Source organism: Melozone crissalis, unplaced genomic scaffold (assembly GCF_028551555.1).
Source record: "Melozone crissalis strain CALT ecotype California unplaced genomic scaffold, PUWL_Pcris_2 ptg000068l_1, whole genome shotgun sequence".
NCBI classification, from domain to species: domain Eukaryota; kingdom Metazoa; phylum Chordata; class Aves; order Passeriformes; family Passerellidae; genus Melozone; species Melozone crissalis.
In genome coordinates, this window is record NW_026535846.1 from 3,262,443 (window position 1) to 3,284,804 (window position 22,362).

Genomic DNA, 22,362 nt, shown 5'->3' on the forward strand with positions numbered 1-22,362 from the left:
GGAAATCCGACAGTAGTCATATAGCAATGTTTGTCACGCAGCCCTTCTCCAAGAAATCTGAGAATCCACTCACGCTCTGTTTTGTACAGGAAGCCACAAAGAAAAATACCACCATCAGACATTTCCAAAGAATACCTGCTCCTAAGAGCACAAAACCTCTGGTTCCTTCTGAGTGCCAGCTCAGGGCTTACCTCAGCTTGTTCTGGACTTCTTGTTTTCCATTCCTATCAAATTCCTATCAAATCACTAACATCCATCAGGAACAGTCAGTCTGCAGCCCAAACATGCAGTGGAAATAGCATTTTAGAAGTTGCTGTTTCTAAAATACTTCAGTTGAACTCGAAGTTGTGGGATTCACATTCTCTGAACCCAAGAAAAGCAGTGAGAGAAGCAGAGAAAAGAATGATCAATACAATTCTTGTCTCATTTGCTGCTCCTGTGTTGTGCTAAAGTAGAATGCAATATGGAGATTGTTTACCCAAAGTGATGGTGCTTTGTTTCCTTGGCCTATCAGGTCCAAGCGCGCGTCCAAACTATTGGTCAGCAGACAGTCACAAGATTTTGTTGAGTGCTTGTGCGGTTTCAGTTTAGATGTAGTGTAATATAGTATAGAATAATATAGTATAATAAAGTAGTTAATTAGCCTTCTGATATCAATGGAGTCAGATGCATCATTTCTCCCTGCCACAAGGGTCGCCTTGTTTTTACTATACAAAGTTACTAATCTAAAATCAAAGAGGAATTGTAGCTAGCTGGGGCAGAATATTCTGTTTATTGTGCTCACAGAGCATACACAGCACAACCCATTGTGCCTTAGTATTAAGAAAACAACGAAACCCCCACAGAAATACCATTTTTCATATATAAAACATAAGAAAGATGCCTCTAATTAACTATCTATGGAGAATGAGATTTCATTGTATTTTTACAGCTGTTTTTAATACATTTCTGAAGAATTACTGGATACCTAAAATGGGACTCTTACCTCAAAATCAAAACTGTAGAAAAGCTGGAAAAAACACGGTACCTTCCTCAGGTCCAAATACTGGCGTGACAGAAGGAATCTGTTTACCTTTATGTACATGTGCTCATGTGCTTCTCTGTGAAGAGAAAAAGTTGGCACCATGGGGGACAATGCTCCCAACCCACAACCATGCGCGACAATCCGTGGAAGCTGTAGCGAGTGTGCAGTGTTCCAAGCTAGGAGAACAGTCCAGCAACTGCGGAAGGCCTTTGTTCTGAGACTCACTCGATTGCTGCACAGCCTCCCCTTCTCTTCCCCAGAACGAAAAGCTCAATCAAGAGTGCATGAGCACAAAGCAGGTGAGGAGATCAACACTCCCCAAGGCTCTGTTTTTCACCCCAGAAGTGACACACGCAGCAAGTTCCAGTACCTGGCTTCAGGATCTGCTGGGCCACACGATCAATGTAGAGGGTCAGGGAGAAGGTGGACCTGAGGTTTGGCTGCGTGATTCTGTCCTGCACAGCATCCAAGAGATACAGCAACTGCAGCGGCCCAGGGAGAGAAGCCTGAAGCACAGCCCAAATGAACACAACAGGAGCACCAAGACATCAATCAGCTTCCAGGATATTTCATGCGCCATACAGGTAGGAGCCCTAATTCAGCAAACCTGAGGGTTTGGCGCTGTCAGGATCAAAACACCCAGAAACCTGTGTAAAAGAAACCGAACCAAAGCTGGCTAAAAGCAGCCCCTGGCGATGACTCCTTAAACAACTTGTTCATGAGGAGGCAGGGAGTGATCCAATACTCACCAGCCCATCCGGCCAAGGTCAGAGCTCTCTGCCTGCTGAAGATACAGCAAGCAGCAGGGACCTTTCTCCCACTCTCCAGCACAGACCTGCGAAGCCAGAGAGAAGTTTACAGAGTAGAAATAACCAGAATACGCTCTCTGCTTCCATACACTCTCTGATCGATATTCCAAAGGAAAGCCCCCATGGATCAGAAGCAATTACCTCTCATTTTTCCTCTAGAATCATCACTGCTTTGCCTTTCTGTGCAAGTGTTTCTTTCCATGTCCATCCATCCCCAGAGCACATTTAATCCATCTTTTCTTCCCAGGTGCAGCTCTCCAGCACAAATGCCACTTCTCACAGACACAAAGCAGTCATCTGTGACAGGTTTTGGCTTAGAAAGTAAAAACCTTAGTGCATCTGGCTACATTATTAAAACACATAGACGCATGGGTGGTCATAGATAGAAAGCTTTTCAGGAGACAAAAAGGCTGTTTCAATAGCACACTTCTATACACCTTCAGAAAAATCAGAATTAATAGCAACTCCTAAGACCCCTGATGAGGAATCCAACCCTCCCGGGGACACCCAATGCAGCAGACATGGGAAAAGGATGGACAAAGTCAAGCTTGGAGTGAAAAAAAGAGAACATAAATACAGTAGCCTGTAAAAAGCCTTCACACAGCAATATGGGGGACCAGTCTCATCTACTCCATCCTTGCTTTTTGTGATGACATGAATATGAAATAAAAACACATGAAACACAAGGAAGACCTAGGATGTACCAAGTGTTCATTTTGGCAGCGTGAATGACAAATGTCTGTCCATGCACTACCAGCCAGCCCCGTTTCAACCCATCCTTAGCCCAAGCCTTCCTCGCCTCCCGTTTCCCAGCGCTCTGCTCAGGGCTTCGGAGCTCTCGCTCTCTCCTCCCACAGCAGCATGGCACTATTTACAGACCCCGCCCCGCCCCTCGCCCTTCCCTCCCTCAGCAGTAGCGTCCTTCTCCCGCCCCCCGGCACCCAGTGGCGAGGGGCAGGGCGCTGGCTCAAGGGCTGCAGTACTGCTCTCTGTCCACAAGGCGGCAGCACTGCCGCCGGCCACAGCGGGAGGCTGCCCCCTCGCCTTGAGGGAGGGGAGGCAAAAAAGAACAGGGGATCGCCTTCAAAAAATCCTCAAAAATAAATGCCCCAAAGAAACCCGCACAAAAACCAAAACCTCATTAAACTAATGATTGTTGATCATCTGGCTGAATCTATGACATAAATCAGAAGTGAAATTTCCTCCCATTCACCTCAGTGTTTTCACCTTCTCATCCAACAGCCTGAGCCTCTTTGAGGCTGCTGTCAAACGCCTTGCCTTGAAAGCTAGAAGTGTTTCAGTTCACCCACTAAGAAACATGGAAAACAGCTCAAGTCAATTTCAGAATTACCCTGAGCAGAGCTGGTGTTTCAGTACCTGAAATTACCATTGCCAATATGTGCAAGAATCACCATTAGGCAAACATTTGAAATACGGTAGCAGCTTCATCTTCTTGTCGTTGCAGTCCTTGGAAGTTTTGCTATTTACTGAAATGGGAAACAGATCAAACATGAGAAGCTTAAGAATCCAAGCTCACTGGCCATTGTGTAAATAGCACTTGATGAATTCAAGGTACCATTGTAACATACAGAATGGCTCTATGCAAGAAAATGGACGTGTCATCTTTCACGGGGGCAGAAAACCTTTCTACCACGTGAACCCTGGGAGTAATCCATCATGCCTCAGTGTGCTGCGGCTGTTCAGAGAGCTACACGATGGGTCTCTGTGCCCATGGCACTCTCAGGGCTCAAGGGAGCACATACTCCCCACCTTACAGACACGCAGCTAAAGCCCACTGAAAATGCAGTTCCCCAGACAGCTTAGTGAAACCAGCTAGGAGTTCCCAGCATCACACTAGGTGCTTCTGTCCACAGATGGCTTTGCTTTTAATGAATCCAGAACAGAGCTGCATTTTTCTAGTCTTTAGCTCTACTAAGATATTTTATTTAACATGGCGAGAAAAAATTTGTTTCGACAATGATAAACAACAGAGGGGATAATGTGCCTTTTGCTGCTATCTTCTTTTGCTGCTCCATTTTGCTTGCTTAGTTCTTGCTTTCTGTCAAAGAAACGCTAGCAAAATACCTCATCAAGTCTTGCTGTGAAGACAGACTGCCAGAAAGGTAGAGAAACTTTGAACCTTTACAAGACCCTTGTAGCACATGTCTTGGTGAATTTCTATGCAGATCCTTTCTTCCAGCAGGACTTTTTTGCACTATTAGTGCACATAGAACTTGTTATAAATTATCAAATCACCAGCCAAATTTATCAAAAATTTAACAACGATTTATTGGTCAATTACCAAAAAAAAATAGAATTTCGTGCAACCTCCGCAATCAAGACAGCGTCAGCCCGGCATCAGACACTGGGTGAGACCAAAGAGTCAACCAACAAAGTGGCAGTATCTCCTCAGAGGTCCACACAAAAGCCTTCCACGGTACAGCTTGTATACAGTTTATTCTGCCTGAGGCATGGATGACCACATCTTTCTATTTATTTCTTTGAATGCAAATCCATTTCTTTAGACAGACCAGAGTTTGCAGACATGAAGTCTGGAAGCAGGCAGAGCTGGTTTTCATATGTAATATCTTGGTATCGGTTCCTGTAAGCCCATCATGGCATGTCCATGTCTCGTGAAACTCCTGGAGTCATGAGCCAGGAAGGCCTCGATGTTATCTCCCAGCTGCAGAGTCTAAGGAAATCACTGACGATGGGCCAAGGCAGTCCTATTAAGATGTAAAGCCAGCTTGATACAATCTTGGTGTTGCCCAGAAGTAGTTATAATTTGAATAGGACGCTGCTTCTTGGCTGGGGAGTTTAGTTTGTCTGTTTCATTTAAAATGTCTATTCTATTACATTTACCACATTCTATAACTACATACATTTCCTTATACAGCATGAATTAACTCTCATATTTCACAAACTGAATCCAGAACAAAAGCAGTGACTAGAGGAACCGTTCTCTTTTCATTTGAATGGTGATAAAAATGCATATCAAATAAAAGCATTTTAGAACAGCAGGAAAATTTTCTATGTAGCAATCAAATCATAAAAATATGTGTATTTACAGTTTGGGTTCCTTTCGGCATTTACAAGAATTCCAGACAAAAAACACAGCTTAGTAAACTGCAAATCTAAATTACAGTATCTTGAACAGTAACATGAGGATGGCAAGAGGAAGAAAACCAAACAGGAAACCAAAGGAAGCCAGAAATAAGGCACAACCTCTCCTTCTTTTCTGCTTACTACAGTACCTTAGAAGTACCTTCAAGTGTTGTAACAGACATATAAGTAGAAAACTGTGCCAAGAACAATTGTGGAAAACTGTGGAAAACTGTGCTATCCCCACAGAAACATAGGGTTTGCTTTCACGATGATTAAATCTGCATGCAATGCGTACAGTAAGGGTATGTTTTGTATATTCAAAAACAATTTAAAACTATTTCCAAATTGAAGGGACTGCTTTTTAGTTGTTTTGAATTACTTGGCTAAATATGGCACATGTTAAAATACTGCAGACATGTGGTTCATTTTAGAGTTGCCAACTGCGACAGTTCTAGAAGTTGTTGTTCTACCTCTAATTCAGCTGCCTCACCTTCCCACCGTCCTTTTCTACTTAGCCAAAGTAATGGGCCTCAGCCCAAGGCCTTCCTTTTGTAAGCTTCTAGCTAGATGCAACAGCAAACCACTACTTTCTTCTGGGCCAAGACTTTAGGTAGACGATTTGCATCTACCCTTCCAGTGAAACCTAATGGGGAGAGAAAAGCCTCTCAGAGATGTTCAGTCATTCCATTTTCGAGACAGGCCAAATCAAAAGAAAAGCAAGCTATGGGATTGTGTACTCGCTCTTACAAAACACCTGCTGCCCTCTGACAATCAACTAGCAGAAAACCAGCAAAATGAGACTAGAGGCAAACAACCCTTGGAAGGGAATAATGATGTGATCAATAAAGACAACACATTTCCAGGCTACCGAGATACTTGAAATGTCAGCAAAGGCTTGAGAGCAAAGGCTGAACTAATGGGGAAAGGGTAAAAGGATCCCAAGAAAAACATGACCAAAGGTTAAAAGAATTCCAAGAAAAACATAGGCAACTGACCTGTTGAAGCCTTCAGGAGATCAGTGGCCGCTGATTTACATAGGCCATTCAAGTTAATTGACCCATGCACCTTCCACTCCTTTTCCACCTGTCAGCATCACAGGGTGAATTGTGACCATGGAATCACAATTCTTTGGATTCTGTTCTTAGCTTTAGAAGAGAAGTACAGCAGCTGAAGTACCTGTTACTGATGTGATACCCAGGAACACTGAGTTGACACATTTCATTCAAGTCCAATCACAAATAGTAACACTAAAAGGATAGGATTGGCCTCTTTTCATGATGCTTTTCTTGTTTTACAGCCTGCTCTGATTCTGGTGAAACTTTTTCATTAGCTTCTCTCTAAAAAGGAGAAAGTCCAATTAAATTTCCCTCCCTACTGGTGCAGGTTTACCATTCAGTTTGTCAAGCCTAAAAATGGAATTGGAACTAGCAGGAATTACTGTGTTTAAAGTGTCTGGTCTGTTCAGACAATCTCAGGTTGATAAAAGCCTAAATGCTACTGGCTAAAGAATACTCTGTTTCCCCCCAAGACCGCATGCATGCAATTTAATTTAACTTTTTGTACCCATCTCCAGTAATACAAAATCCAGTCATACAAAAAAGGCACAGATAGGAGGAAGAATTATTGGACCATTTAGGGAAGCAACCTTCTCACCTTTTTTTTTGAGTGAGCATAATCTGCTAGCTGAAGTAACAAACTTGAGGACAGAAATCTCCCTACTACTGAGAAGTTGCTGACAAGGGAACCACCTAAGCTCTGTGACTTTCCCCTTTCCATTCATTGGTCAAGCCTAGCAGCCTAAAATTTACGGGGTCAAAGACAAATGCTAATCTAGTCAGAAGTCTATGAAAGGTCCAAAAAGAATTGGAGTTCTTCTTAGACAATGGAAATGGAACCAGAGCTACCAATCTGCTTACTTGCAACATATCCCTAAAAGTCATTCCCTTCTATTCATAACTAATGTATAGCCACCAGTACAATCAAGAAAAGATTAAACTTTCCCCCTTCTTCTTCTTGAACCAGCCAGACCCTTTCCATCATATTTTCTACCAAGCAGCTCACCAATTTCATGATGCATGGAATAACACAAAGCAATATAATAATGACTACTACTAATAACAAAGCTCCCTTTATGGTATCTTTCAACCATCCAGTTCTTCCCCATCCCTCAAACCATTCATCCAAACCCTAGTCATTCCCAGTCAATTTCTTCATGTTATCTTGTCGTTGTTTGAGTTTCCTGTGAATGGCTGCAGAATGGTCAGAGAGGTTCATACAACACATTCCTTCAAACTCCTCATACTTGTGCCCATGTGCCAACAACAACAAATCTATAGCAGCTCTATTTTGCAGTGTGCCATGTCTAATGCTATCTACGCCAGTGAACATCTGATTTAAAATAGCTGAAGTTACCTTTAGTTGTTGGACTGTCCAGCATTCCAACTTATTTAAGCGTAGCCAAAGCTTGAGCAGCAGCAACACCTGTAGTAAGGAATGATTTATGCTGGAGCGCCCCAAAACTCTACACAATTGTCACAATCAGGTCTTAAGCTTGTGATTGCTCTTTCAGTTATCTTGCTATGTCCTGCCCTCCAAGTAGTCTGATTCAGCATTTCATGCATGCTAGCAGAAAACATGGTTAGTCTTCCTAAGTAACAAGGACCATCAAACAAATCACTTGGAATTGTGGGTCATGCCCTATCCTCACACATTAAAAAGACACCTGGTGGAAGCTTTCTTACAGTCACATTTGCACCAGCACTTCCAGGATAAGTCCAATTGTGGCAATATTTGGTCACTTTCTGATACCATGGAGAATTGGGATTGAGGATGACACTATTATTTTTGGGTCATGGGACTAGGACATTGCTCATATAAGTTAATTGTGGGATTAAAAAGTGGTTGAAAAACAGGCAATAATTTTCAGGTACTCATCCTAACAAATCTAATTATTGGAGCTCTAGTCCGCTTTCATTCTGTGATTGTGTTATAATACCAGCTTGGATGCCCTCGCCATTTGCCTTAATCCCTAATCTTTAGCATATGTCCAATTTTGTAACACCACTGGCTATGTTACACCAGTGATTTTTCACGTTTGGTTTATTTGCTTCCAACTCCTACCCATTTTGCAAAACCAATAAGGTTACTTATTGGGATGCCAATTAAACATGTGTGGAAACATCTCCTGGCATGGTTAAGGATAAACAAAAGAAATCCACCCCAGTAGCATTGGCCCAAGTAAGACTGTCGATGCTATCTGTCGATGCTATCTGGACTACAGTTGTTGCCACATATCACAAGGAACAGAGAGAAACCTCCAAAAACCCACATAACTAATTTAAGACTATTATTCATCCTTAACATCGGCAAAGAACCCTTCCCCTATGAGATTAGGGAAAAAATCCAAGCTGATTGTGCCTCTTGCTCTTTGTTCTCTTCTCCTATTCTGTCTCCTTTAGTTCTTCTCCTCCCACTTTCGCTTTGTTTGCTCCCACTGCTCAGGTATAACTCCCCATGTCCCAGGAATAATCCTTTTCTGCATTCAATGGCCTTGATCTTATTTTCTCTCTCCTTTTTCTTGAGCTCCGAAGCTCGTTATGACGAGAATTCATTATGTCCTTTTTTTTCCCACTTATGGCTAGTGAAGTAATAGGAAAAATTCTTAGTTATAGAAACTGTTACTAATCAACACAGACTGTTGCTCAGCCAAAGCTATGTTAAATTCCTGAAGCCAGAGCAAGAGAACAGAGACTTCATAGAATTAGGAAGAGTTTCTATTTCTTTCTTTTGTATAGCAAAAGGGAGAGTGCATATTAGAGTGGGGCATGGAGTAGGTGATTCGGGAAGTCTGTACTGTCTGATTACCTCAGCCAATGGGGGAAAGAAGAATGGGATGCAGTGGGAAACTGTCGGAGGAAGGAGACCCAGACACCAGTTGGTTCATCCAAGTCCAATTTATTGATCGAATACGGCGGGTTAAATACAGTTCTTAATAAGCTTCATACATATTGCAAAAGTTGAGCTCAGGATTGGTTAGTTACATATCAGCAACTACACCTACTTCTACATTCTTGTGCTTATTCTTCTGTTACATTCTGCAGATATTCAGGACTAATCTCACCTCCCTTTCCTCATGTTGCAGCAAGGTCATCCGGCATTCTTGCCTGTCAGCAGTCACTGAATCAGAGACTGCTGACCTCCCTTTCAAGCTTAACCAGCGGCATTAAGTCAGTATGGCCTTTCTCAGCTAACCAACTCTTAATAAAATCCTCCACATTTCCCCCATTTTCTTCTTGAGCAAGGAGATTAGTTTGCCAGGTTTTTGCTATCATACGGCTAACATGTTTTGAATACAAGTAAAAATACAAGGCAAAATAAGCAAAAACATTAAGATCACACCCAGTAAGCCGATAGCATATGTCACAATGTTCCTTAGCCATGGTCCAAGCCCTAAGCCTTTAAGCCATTCGTCAATTCCTAAACCTTCTTCTTCTTTGAGATTGTGAAGTCCCTGTTGTAGTTCTTTTATCTTAGTATGAATGGACACCGAATGATCAGACAAATTCATACAACACATTCCCTCAAATTCTTCACATCCATGCCCTTGTGCTAAGAGCAAAAAGTCTACAGCAGCTCTATTTTGTAAAACAGTATGGTTAACACTTTGCACATCTGCAGTCATCATATCCAGAATTTGGGATGTCTTGTTCAGCTCATCTCTTGCCCAGCACCCTAATTGCTTTGCTAAATTTATAGCCTTATTGGCAGATCCTCCTGGTAAAATAGTTGAAACTACTACTTGCCTGAATGTACTCCAAAACTTTGGATCTCCTATCTGGCTGCAGTCCAAGTCATGTATACTACGCTTTTTCCTGTTTGATGTTTGACTGAGCTGCATTAGCAAGGATACATTAGGGTGAAACAAGGACAATTTTCCCAAATAACAGGGTCCACCCTGTGGCTTAGCTGGTACACCATTCCACGCCCTGTCTCCACAAATTAAAAATATTCCTGTAGGTCATTTCATTGGTGCCGTGATTTTTGTACTGTTACATTGACTGTAATACTGTGGAGAGAATTCACTCAAATTCAGGGATGAATCTAAGGTGGCCCATGTTTCTTTAGGTTGATTTAAGTTTTGAACATCCAAGGGTTTGAAACTGAACAATCCGCCAGCTGTAGTATTAGATATACTGGCATTTGCACTTCCAAAAAGATCCAATTCCTCAGGAGGAGAATGCAAAGAGGTGTTAAGTGATTGGATTAGTAAGCATTGGCAATAGCCATCACTCTGACCTGCAGTATACCCTTGCTGCACTGGCAATGTGATGTTTGACATGTTAGACATACATAAAGTTCGATTATTTATCAAACCGCAAAATTCTCCTGGAGACCACACCGGAAGTCCTACCAGGCATGTTTGAAATGGGTTAGTAATTCCTCCAAGACTAAGACAAAGCGATGATTGATTAATTTGATTAGCAAGTGTTACCCATAGATTTTCTCTTGGCTGACTGAAACGTGTTATCCCTACTGCTTCACTCGCTACAGCACTGAGCAGTATAAAAACAAACCTCATTTTTCTTTCTGCTTTCTCTGTTTTTCCTTTCTTCCTTGTCTTTTCCCTGGTTTGTTAGAATGTCTATTGTAAGGCTGAGTCAATTTTTGAATACACTGGTCTAATTCCAAATCAGCATCCTTGCTTACAGGTATAGCATGAGGTAAGTTTAAAAGCAAATCAGCTTTACAGCGAGCTGCTATGATGCGTGAGGATGTAGTAATTTCAAGCTCTCTAAGTACTTGCTGTAATTTCCACCTTATATATGCTATGGCCACTTGTTCTGTACTCTCATAAAGTTGTAATCCTGACCTTCCTGGTAGACCAGTACTTTGCTCAAGAGCTCTATACCAGGAAGAATATCGAATCCACTTCCCAAAACAAGAGTGACACCATAAAATTCCTACTGTCCTCTGTGAATACCAATAAACCTTATTGCAATCAGCACAATGCAAAGCTACCCAAGCATAACACTTATCATTATCCTTTTTGCAAACATAACAAGGAAGTGTATACAGGAAAGGATGAGTATTAAAATTTGTCTGTGTGATCCAATCCAACCAGTTCAATGGTGGTGATTGCAAAGCCTCTTCAGCTTTCTTACTATATACAGCTACCAATTCAAGCTCCTTCTTTAATACAAAATGTATCTTATCTCGTAATCGCTGTTCTTGTTCTTCAACACCTATAGCATGCCATGAAGCAGGGTCCCATGGAGCTACAGCATCCCACAAGGCAGGGTCCCATAGATGTGAAATTGCCCTAATCATAGAAAGCTAATATGCAATCACTAATAGCCTTATTTAGATGAGGTCGTTCCCTATCTTACCTTCTTTTTCTTATCTGTTTTCAGTTTTGCTGCTCCTAATTTCACTGGTCCTGTTACTTGCAAACTTAATTTTTTGCAACTTTTCAATGCAGCAGTCTAGTGCTCTTTCAGGATTCCCTCTGAAGGGTCCTACAATAGAACGTTGCATTAAAGGTACTAATTTTCTACACCTTACAGAGACTATACATGATTTACCTTGAACCTTAATTCTATTCACAACACATTGTACTTCCCATCGATAATAAGCAAGAATTTTCTGTTCAGGAGACTCATAAAGATTTAAAGCTATATATGCATTTTGCCCTGTTTGTCTCCTTAATTCATCTTGCCAGCTTTTACCCCACGTGTGCTCGTGCTCACAAGTGTGACACCATAAATCCCATAATAATGATTGTTCTAACCAAAAAGTTCTATCACAACCCCCACAACGTAGGGCTATCCAGGCAGCACAATGTGGATCGTGACAGTCAAGGCAATGTTCCTTTGCTGGATTTGTTAAACGAAAAGTTGATAATGAGTCAATAAAACCAATCAACTCCTGGGCCGTCCGATAGTGACGTGTCAGTGCTCTGTCCACCAATTTCAAGTGTCCCTTCAACTGTAACAGTAGTGGTCGTAGGACTAGAAGCAGTTTCTTCCCCAGTCACTCCCTGTCCTCTTCCGTGAGGCAGTCCACCAGAGGCTGCATCAAAAACAGGTTTAGTCCACTTAGCAGGCACCCACAAAGGTCCCGTAGGTGAGGAAACACAAAGATATCCCCGACCCCAGTATAATACTTTTGCAGGTTTTTCCCATAATCCTGTAGTCGAGTTTTAATTTCCTGACCTGACCTCGGATGATGTTTAATTGCAGGAGGGATATCGTCTTCCCCAAAAATAAATAAATGATTCATCACATACAGAACCTTAGCTAAGCATGATTGTGGGTCTGTTAAATCTTGATGCTTCTCAATATACTGCTTAAGGGTACCATTTGCTCTTTCCACTATTGCCTATCCAGTAGGAGAGTGTGGAATACCTGTCACATGCTTAACAGACCACTGATTCAAGAATTTCTGGACCCTAGCACTCACATAAGCTCGACCATTATCCGTTTTGATACTCTTTGGGACTCCCATAACAGCAAAACAACTTAACAGGTGCCTGATAACATGTATAGCTTTTTCTCCTGCCTGAGCCGTAGCCCATATGTAATGACTATATGTATCTATAGTGACATGCACACACTTAACTTTACCAAATCTAACTATATGTGTAACATCCATTTGCCATTTCTCATTTATTTCTAAACCTCGAGGATTAACTCCAATGCCTAAACCTATTCCACCATTATGATAACTACATGTTGGACATGCTCTAACAATAGCCTTAGCTTCTGACAAACTCAGCTCAAAGTGCTTTGCTAATCCCTTTGCATTTTGATGATATTTACTATGTGCTTCTCTGGCCAATGTATGCTTATCAATAGGACAAGAGTTATCAATGGGTAGGGTAACCAATTTATCTGCACGTTCATTCCCTTCTCCTAAACCTTCAGACCATTTATGACTCCCAATATGAATCACAGAATACACTGCATTTCTCTCTCGTAAAGCTTTCCTTAATTGTATCAATAACTCATACAATCATTTATTATTCACTTCCTTAATTGCTGCTTCCTCTATTCGTCTGACTACTCCTGCAACATACATAGAGTCTGTGACCACATTTAAAGGCTCCTGTAAGTTGGACACTGCCCATACTACTGCCAACAATTCCAAAGTTTGTAAACTATCTGCAGGATCTGCTGTAAGAAGTTGATGCTTCCATTGTCCTTTTTCTTACCAGGTGACAGCAGCACGCCTTGATTTCTTTCCCGCATCTGTAAAAGCTGTAATAGCTCCTTCTATAGGGCGTTCTTCTCTCAATGGTCGAGTAATCCAGTTCCATTCTGTCATCCATTGCAAAACTTTAGGCACTAATTTACTGGTTTCTACTTTAGCAGATGATGCTAATAATGCTTCCTGCAAGTTCTTTGAATTAATCAAGTACCAGTCCAAAGTTTCTTTCTCCATAGGCAACCTAATGGTAGCAGGTTCTCGACCAACCACTTCAATAATTCTGAGACGCCCTTTTTTGACTAACACAGCCAATTGTTCAATTTTTGAGAATATTGTTTTCTTATGTTGTAGTGATGGTGACAACCATTCCAAAACTCGTATCTCCCCCGTTTTCTCCTGTTGTTGAGAGAGAGCACCAAGCAAATGGCAAGGACTATTCCAAATAGTAAGGTCAATAGGGCAGTCGAGTTGTCGACGAGACACATATCCCTGTTGTACACAATTACTAATTTGTTGCAAGGCAAGGTGGTGCTCCTTTGTCAGGTGTACAGGAGTAGTAGGATCAATACCCTTTAACAAAGGCCGTAGGGTTTCTAACAAATGATTTGGTATTCCCACAATAGGTTTTAACCACTGTAAATTTCCCAGCAACTTCTGTGCATCATACAAAGTTTTAATGTCCAATTGTAATTCCAATTTTTGAGGTATTACTTTTTGATCCGTTAAAGTCCATCCCAAATATTTCCATGGTGTGGTGGTCTAAATTTTCTCTGCAGCAATAACAAGCGAATATGCTGAAAGAGTATCTCTAATACTGTCAATCTGCAGAGAGGAGAATGGTTGTTGCTGTGCAAACAAAATATCGTCCATGTAATGATATATTATAGTTGCTGGCCATCTGCGACGTAGTGGCTGTAATGCAGCATCAACATAAAGCTGACATAACATCGGGGAATTCCGCATGCCTTGCGGAAGAGTCGTCCATTCAAATCTTTTATCTGGCTCTCCACGATTTATTGCCGGTAAAGTAAAAGCAAATCTCTTCATATCATCAGGATGCAGCCCAATAGTGAAAAAACAATCCTTTAGATCAATAATTAAAAGCGGCCAATGTTCTGGGATCATAGCTGGATTTGGAAGACCAGGCTGTAAGGTTCCCATTGGTTCCATTTGTTCGTTTACAGCTCGTAAATCATGTATTAAACGATATTTCCCTGATTTCTTCTTAATTACAAAAATAGGTGTATTCCAAGGGCTCGTGGAAAGTCGTAGATGTCCCTTTGTATATTGTTCCTTTACCAATTCATGAGCGTGCATAAGGCTTTCCCCTTTTAATGGCCATTGCTTAACCATCACCGGTGTGTCCGTTTTCCAGGTGAGTGGAATGGGGAAAGTCCAAGCAATGGCAATTACCCCAAAGGGTGATGATTAGTTAACACCACTCCCAATTGTGTTAAAATGTCCCTTCCAATTAAACAAGAAACTGTAGGTGGTAATTGAACAACTGAAAACACAGCAGATACTTGTTGATCATCAATACACACTAACAAAAGTGGTGATCTACTTACTAATGTAAATCCTCCTACTCCGGTGAGCATGTTTGATGATGGGAATAGAGGCCAATGTTGTGGCCATACTTCTGGAGAAATAATGCTGGTATCTGCTCCTGTATCCAATAATCCATAAAGGGTTATGCTTTGATGTCCATGGGTAATTTCCACCTTTTGTTTTGGTCTATTTTGTAAATCCACAGTCAAAAGTGTAACACCAGTAGAGCCAAAACCCTTTTCATCCCGCGTTTGTCCAGTAAATGATGGTATACCCGATGTCATTTGTGATAGTGGTATTAATTGTGCAATGCGTTGTCCTTTTGTTATTTTAATAGGAGGATAAAGGGTGTAAACCATAATTTGTATTTCCCCTGTATAATCCGCATCGATAACACCAGGCAATACAAATAATCCCAGCATAGTTGTTGAAGAACGTCCTAATAACAATGCTCCACATTTTTATCCACTTAATATAAGAGGACCCTTTACTCCAGTTTGTATCCTCTCAGGCCGGTTCGTCATTAGTGTGACGTCTACTGCTGCTGATAAATCCAAATCGAGGCTCTCTGCTGTTGCTGGTTGCAGACAGGAGGTGACAGCGATGTTGCGTCGGCAGCTGGTGTCTCCGATGTCACGGCGGCTACTTGTGTCTGGGCGCGTATGTCCCTCATTGCCGCGTATGTCCCTCATTGCCGCATCGGTAACACTTTATGAATGGTCTCGAGCTCTGCGTGTCCGCCAGTGAGCCGCTTCGGAGAGGAGCAAGAGCAGCTAACACCTGATTCTGAGCAGCTAACACCTGATTTTGAGTAGACTCTGCTTGCTTTTGTAACCCTAATCCTAATTCCTTTAAAGTTTCTGCTATAAATGCCTGTGAAGCTGTTGGCATTAATGCCATTCGCTCTAAAGCTTCCTCAATAGTCCAATTTGCCCCTAAAGTAGCTAACACTCTTGCATTTGCCTAACAGGTTCACCTTTTACTCCAAACTAACCGTAGAACGTAATTGAGCTAACATCTTCCAATCTAAGGGATTATATTCCACTATATTATGTGTAAGGTTCCCCTGTGTATCATACTGTGGTGTGTATGTGACCGGACATGCAAGATTAGAAGCTACTTCCACCGCCTCGCCATCCCCCATCTGCATTAGTTCTTTTGCCAAAGCAGCCCAAGCTTCCCTCCTCTGTTTAGCCATCTCCCCCCATAGATCACGGTATGCCCCTGGGATGGGATCTGACTCTTTAAGGGTGCTATGCTGCTGGCACTTCGGTACAGAGACCGAGTTCTCGCACGGGGAAGGCGGTGGAGCAGGAGCTGACTCGTGCGGGGGAAGCGGCCCCCCTGCCAGAGCTGGCTTGCTCGGGGGAAGCGGCGGAGGCAAAGGTGGCGGCGGAGGCAAAGCTGGCTTGCTCCCACCCCCACCATCCGACCCGCCTGAAGCTGGCGGCGGAGGCAAAGCTGGCTTGCTCTTACCTCCACCATCCAACTCGCCCTCCCCCTCTGACAGGAAGGGTGCAGATGGTTCCACTGTATCTAAGGGAAAATTCTCCACACCATTTTGCTGGGGACCCTTAGGCATAAGTATCTGAGTTACAGAAGGTGCTAAGGGATCATCCTCACGACCATACCCTATATTCTTCTTATAAGCTTCTGTTGCCCTTTCTGCTGCCTTTCTCTCAGACACCTGCTGAAGTAACCTATTATACACCACCCGTCATAACTTGCCAAATTTCTTTGCTGACTTATCATCATCTAACACTGTATCCCACAGGATATCCCCAAACTTTTTCCACTCTGCTATCTCATGAACTGTGTGTGAATTAGCAAAAATTCCTTTAGAATAACCATAAGCTAATAACCCTGGTAATTCCTTTTTTAAATCTATCCCTTTTACGCCTCGCCTTTCTAAATATGAGGAGAAGGGATCGTATGCCGCTTGCCTATCCATACCTATATATCAGCGCGCGTTGTTGCAGCCTTCCAGGCTTCCGGCGACACGTAGAGACTTGAGTCACCTTTGTGATCCTCAAGGGTGCTTTTAAAATCCGGCACCGTCCCGGCTGCAAGGACTCTCACCCAACTTCCTCGACCGTGGCGAATTTATAATCCAAGAAAGCGAACGTTCAGAGTGCTGCCCGCATTCTCCACCATTTGTCGGAGGAAGGAGACCCAGACACCAGTTGGTTCATCCAAGTCCAATTTATTGATCGAATACGGCGGGTTAAATACAGTTCTTAATAAGCTTCATACATATTGCAAAAGTTGAGCTCAGGATTGGTTAGTTACATATCAGCAACTACACCTACTTCTACATTCTTGTGCTTATTCTTCTGTTACATTCTGCAGATATTCAGGACTAATCTCACCTCCCTTTCCTCATGTTGCAGCAAGGTCATCCGGCATTCTTGCCTGTCAGCAGTCACTGAATCAGAGACTGCTGACCTCCCTTTCAAGCTTAACCAGCGGCATTAAGTCAGTATGGCCTTTCTCAGCTAACCAACTCTTAATAAAATCCTCCACAGGAAACTTAGGATAAAAAGGGGGCTGCATCCCTCAACCACTTGAAAGACCCCATGGGAAATCGCCCATGGCCTCTCCACTTATTCCAATAAAGTTACGGGACTCCTCTGTCTCTTTTTGGGATAAAAACCTCTGCCATCAGGGATTAATTTTCCTAAGAAAATGAGCACTCATCTGGGGTCCTCATCTCACGGCAGTGAGTGGGAGCCCAAGGCACCCCTCAGCCAGCTTTGGTGATCAGTTCCCTTTGGTGGCAGCCAGTACTGGCCAATTGGTTGAGTACCCAATAGTGTCCACTCGAGACAGGCAAATAGTGGACTAGAGGGTCCATAAAGAGTCCACAGGGAAGGACCACTGAAAATATCACCAATCGGTAGGATTTTTGGAGAGCAGCCCTGAGAGGGCACCCATAGAGGGTTGCATAGGTAAAGCCAGCAACGGGTCCTGGCAAAAGGGATGATGATCCAGAAAGATCTCTGAAGAATCCCTTGAAAGAATGCTGAGATAGTTTGCACCTTCTCCCAGAGGTAATTAAAGATAATCCATGCCCAAGGAGCAATAAGGGGAGTTGAGAAGGGGTCTCAGCAACAGGGGACAGACGGTGTTGGTATGTTGGGAAACAATTGGTTGAAGTGGAAGGTAGAGGAATATGGTTAAGGCAAGTAGTAGCAGAAGGCATTTATCATCAAAATTTGCCAGCTGATTCAGCTGCAGGTTCTTTGTATCCCCAGCTTCCAGGACAGGGAAAACAAGGAAGTCAGGATGAAGTGGTGTTTATGGTGGGAAGCGGCAGGACCAGGCATGGAAGTGCGGGACTGTGAGCATGAGCTTGGGGCTCATGGGGAGGTGCAGGCCAAGACTGAGGTTGTGGGGCAGCCAGGGCTCAGCTCCAGGCAATACCTGGACAATAAATAAATAGACACTTTAATCTTGACATCTTAATCTTAATATTGTCCAGTACCTGGACAATAAATAAAAAGACACCTTAATCTTGATACTAAAATCCTCTTATAACAACTACAAAAAAACCTCTTATTCACTATAACACATAAAAACCATTTTACAAAGAAATCAATTTAATACCAAACCAAAACCTCCATACAAAAATAAACAAATATTAAAATAACTATAATCCTACAAGAAATTAAACAAACAAAAAGTCCTATACACTGAAGAAAAGAAAAACTCTATTCCCAAAAATAAAATTAATTTTTAAAATAAATAATATAAACTTTTACTTTTAAATGACTCATCTTTAAAACAATAAGTTAACATAACCCATAAACTTGTTATATGCAGTAGAGATAATTCATGCTATAGAAATAGATATATGTATGTATAAAATATTAGTAAAGTCTAAACCCATGTTTGTGAAACCACCCTGTCCAGGAACAGAGTCCTATTCACATTATAACTGATTCCCGGACAGAGTTGAGATAAAATCAAACCCTGTTATGGTATGAACAGAGTAGCCCTGAGCCATGATGTCTGCAATCCTCCTGGTCGGGACTAGAGGTATTCATATGGTAACCAGTTCCCAGACAAGCTCTGGGACTATGCCAGACCCATTAACAGATGTAGGAGACAGGCTGGAGCCATCAGAGGGGATTTCCTCTGCACCTGGAAGATATCATCTGGAATTTCCTGGGTGATGATCAACGGGACATCTCAGGAAGCCCGCAAGATCAGGTAACTGGATTTGATGGAATCTCTGCTACTCAAGAGATGGCATCATCTACTACATGTGAATAGCTCTTCCTCTTGGGCACTCAGACATTCATCTAGGCTTTAGACACTTTCTTTGTCTGTTTCTACACATGTATGGATCCAACTTTACATGCCAAGAGAGACAAAGAATTATGTGGTCAGCTCTGCCTCAGGCAGAATAAACTGTATATAAGCAGGCTGCTTGAAGCACTCGGGGTGTACCTTCCAGAGAACGCTGTCTCTCAGTCAGCGGGATCCCAAGGGCACCCAGCGGCTGCACCCGGGCTGTCTTGGCTGTAGTGGGATTTCAAATTTTCTATTTTTGTTAATTGACTGAATAAATTCTTGTTGAATTTTTCTATAAATTTGACTACCGATTTGATCTTTTATAACAAACTCAACTATTAAAAAAACTTATTAAAAAACTTCACAATTACAGATTTCCTCAGGTGGCTACTATTCATAAAAAACCCACAAAACTCCTATTTTTTCTTATCGAGGTCTCCATAATATTAACAAAAGAGTCTTCTCTCACTAAGTAAACTAAAAAAAAATATTCTAAAAATAATTTACTTAAATTTTAAATTTTACTTCTCTACATTATCAGTAAAAAAGAAAGTTACAAAAATAAGAAAAGTATTCTAAAAATTTCAGTGTAAATCTTATTACTCTTTCTTTAAATTACTATTAATAAATATTTCTTTATACCCTTTTAAAATTTTAAACCTACTTTACCTTTCTTCTAATCCTATTTCACAACAAAAACTGAATATATTAGTTGAAATAAACATGGGCAGGAGACTTTTGTCCTTTTCAATCCTTTATTAAAAGCAATTAGTTCGTGTGGGGAGAACCGATAGGTCTGCGCTCACACCGCCGCTGCTCCCAGGAGTGACTCCGAGAAGGAAAAGTGCAGCTTTGTCCACTGGTCTGTAGGCAGAGCTGGAGGCTCTGTCCTCACGAGAGCATCGGGAAATTCCCTTGCTTTTCGGTCCAACATTAGAGGTCCTCTGTCTAGCCGACATCTTTTTAGGTTAGGGTGAGGGGTAAAAAGGGTCTTGGTGGCCACTAGATTCTGTTCCTCACACCTAGACATTGCTTTGATTCATCAATTTTGTGTTGGCTCGTTATTTTAGGGGTTTTTGGCTAGGTTTTGTGAGGGGTCCCTCCCGTTGCATGCTGGATACATGATGTCATGTCGACTCGATGTCCCTTCACTGTCTGGGTGTCATCCTCCAGGAAGCAGCAGGGTGTCACTCAACAAAAAGGGGAATTCTTATCCATCAGCGACAGGTAGTTAACGAAAACGACAGGTGATTACAGTAACAAACAATTAGAACTCCACCCTGGCAGCAACTGGCCCAACCTGTTAACTCTGCAACCTTTTTTAAAAAATAGGCAGCTTTACCTACCCATAACATTAGTAATTAACCAACTACAAACCCACCACACTCTTCAATACATGCAAAAAACGCCACTCACTTTTGTTAAAATTTTAGAAGTTTAATAGTAATGAAAATAGTAATAAAAATTAGGAGAATAAGAAACAATCAAAAGCAAAGAATTACGGACGTCAGGGCGCCTGGCACTCTGCCACAAAGCACACCTTGCTAACAAAAGATTACCCGTTAAAGCAATAGCCTATTGCATATTCATGTATCTCACACATGAGTCAAGCATTCCTTTCACACTAGGGTATTTCTGCTTAATTTTAGCTTCCTCCCCCCATCTTGTAAACCAGTCTTCTTGGTTCCTCAAAGTCTGAGCTTTCCCGATAAGGAAGCAATAACTGTTCTCTTGGAATTTTGGTGTCTGTTTGCTGTTATCTCTATCCAGATAGGATAATGCGAAGGATTTCTTGATTATCTTTTCCATTCTTTGAGCTAGTTACAAAAAGCATCTTACATAGTTTCTATTTTAATATTATGCTATAGTCTAAGAACTTTTCACACTATTTAAAAGAGATTAATACAGCATAACTTTCCAACATAACACATATTCATTTTAATATTTGCAAAGAGCCAATATTATAATATGTATCTATAACAATATATTACCTAAAAAATCTCAAAATTAACAAAATCTCAAATTAGCAAACCAAAACCACTACATAAAATTAATATTTCTACCCAATTTCAAATTAAACCACTACATAGCCCTGCACTCTAAAGAACTTCTAATATGTGTTCTTGGAACAGAATTGCTCTTCTATAACAGCATAAATGAAAACTCATTATATACATGAAAATTTGAGAGAGTGAGACCAGCTTACCACATATAAGACACATACTGCATAATTACAAATCAAAAGCCAATCTGGGATTTTGACAGACAGCATTTAACTGCATACAACTATATCAAAACAAGACCAATTACAAAATAACCAGGTTGTCCTTAAAGAGTTAGGAATCTTACTACTGCCAACAGGCTCTGAAGTTATTTTCCATTAAAATCCGTAGTTGCAGACTTAGATCAGATCTTTCCCCTGCTGTGGAAGCCAAAATATATGCAGGTAACCAAGATGGCCAAAATCCATATGTGAAGTATAAAGAATAGATTTATTCCATCACCACGCTGGCAAAACTTTAGACATAGACACTGCTAAGCTTGTTCTATCTTAGCAAGGGCAAAAACTGCATGCAACAGGCCTGTGCCCTGCTTTAATGCAACATCAGGCCTGGCACAGGCACACCGCTTCACAGGGCTGTGATTTTACAATCTCTAAGCTTCTTTATCCCTCTTCCCTCACCTCCCACCCACCACAAGTAGGCTTAAGCATATGGGGGGAATGCACTTAAGTCTTTAACATCCTGTTATTTCTTTGAGTGAATTCAATTTCTCTTAGCTGAGAGAAAACAACCTAAAGCAAACACAAATACCTAAAATTTCCACACTGAATAATTTTAGGATCTCTCAGGGACAAGGTTGGCCTTTGAGGGAAAACAATTCTAGAAACAACTTTGTCGTCAGCAATCCATTTTTAACCTTGTCCTCCCAACACTTGCCCCATAGTGAAACACTTTTAATGTTGAATAGCAAATTAATAGCAATACCAAACCCAGCATACCCTGTACAGGTGTATCTGATTGCAATCTTAGAAAGCTTTTTCTAATATTTGTATAGAATTAGCCTTCCTTTCATTAACATCACTAAAATTACTTTCAAAGGAATCACTTACTGCTTTTCTGGACTGCTATTTTGTAAACAAACCCAGCAGAGGTACAACAGCCATAAAGAGCAGCATTCAAGAAAATGTTTGCCTACTGCACATCTGAAGCAGTACCTTCAGTTCTCGCCGCAGCTCCCCTCCTCTGCTCCCCAAGCACTGCGCGGGCAGAGGCCGAGAGCGTGTCCCGACAGTGTCCCGAGCGTGGAGCGGCGGCGCTCGGCCTCGCCCCGAACTCCAACTCCCAGCAGGCAGCGGGGCGCGCGCCCCCGGAA

The 22,362-nt window shown here is 41.8% G+C and overlaps 1 long non-coding RNA gene across 2 annotated transcripts; it reads right to left on the reverse strand.

The window, feature by feature from the left end:
• Nucleotides 1-20: 20 nt before the first annotated feature.
• Nucleotides 21-22,360, reverse strand: LOC128945595 (uncharacterized). 2 transcript variants are annotated; one of them, XR_008483884.1, is made up of 6 exons: nt 22,205-22,360; nt 7,351-7,419; nt 5,934-6,083; nt 1,774-1,859; nt 1,395-1,506; nt 21-76 (listed from the first exon to the last, which is right to left on the reverse strand). It is a non-coding gene; the product is annotated as an uncharacterized LOC128945595 (long non-coding RNA). The 2 variants fall into 2 exon arrangements; XR_008483883.1 differs by lacking the exon at nt 7,351-7,419 and having other exon boundaries at nt 22,205-22,350.
• Between the last annotated feature and the right edge of the window lie 2 nt (nt 22,361-22,362).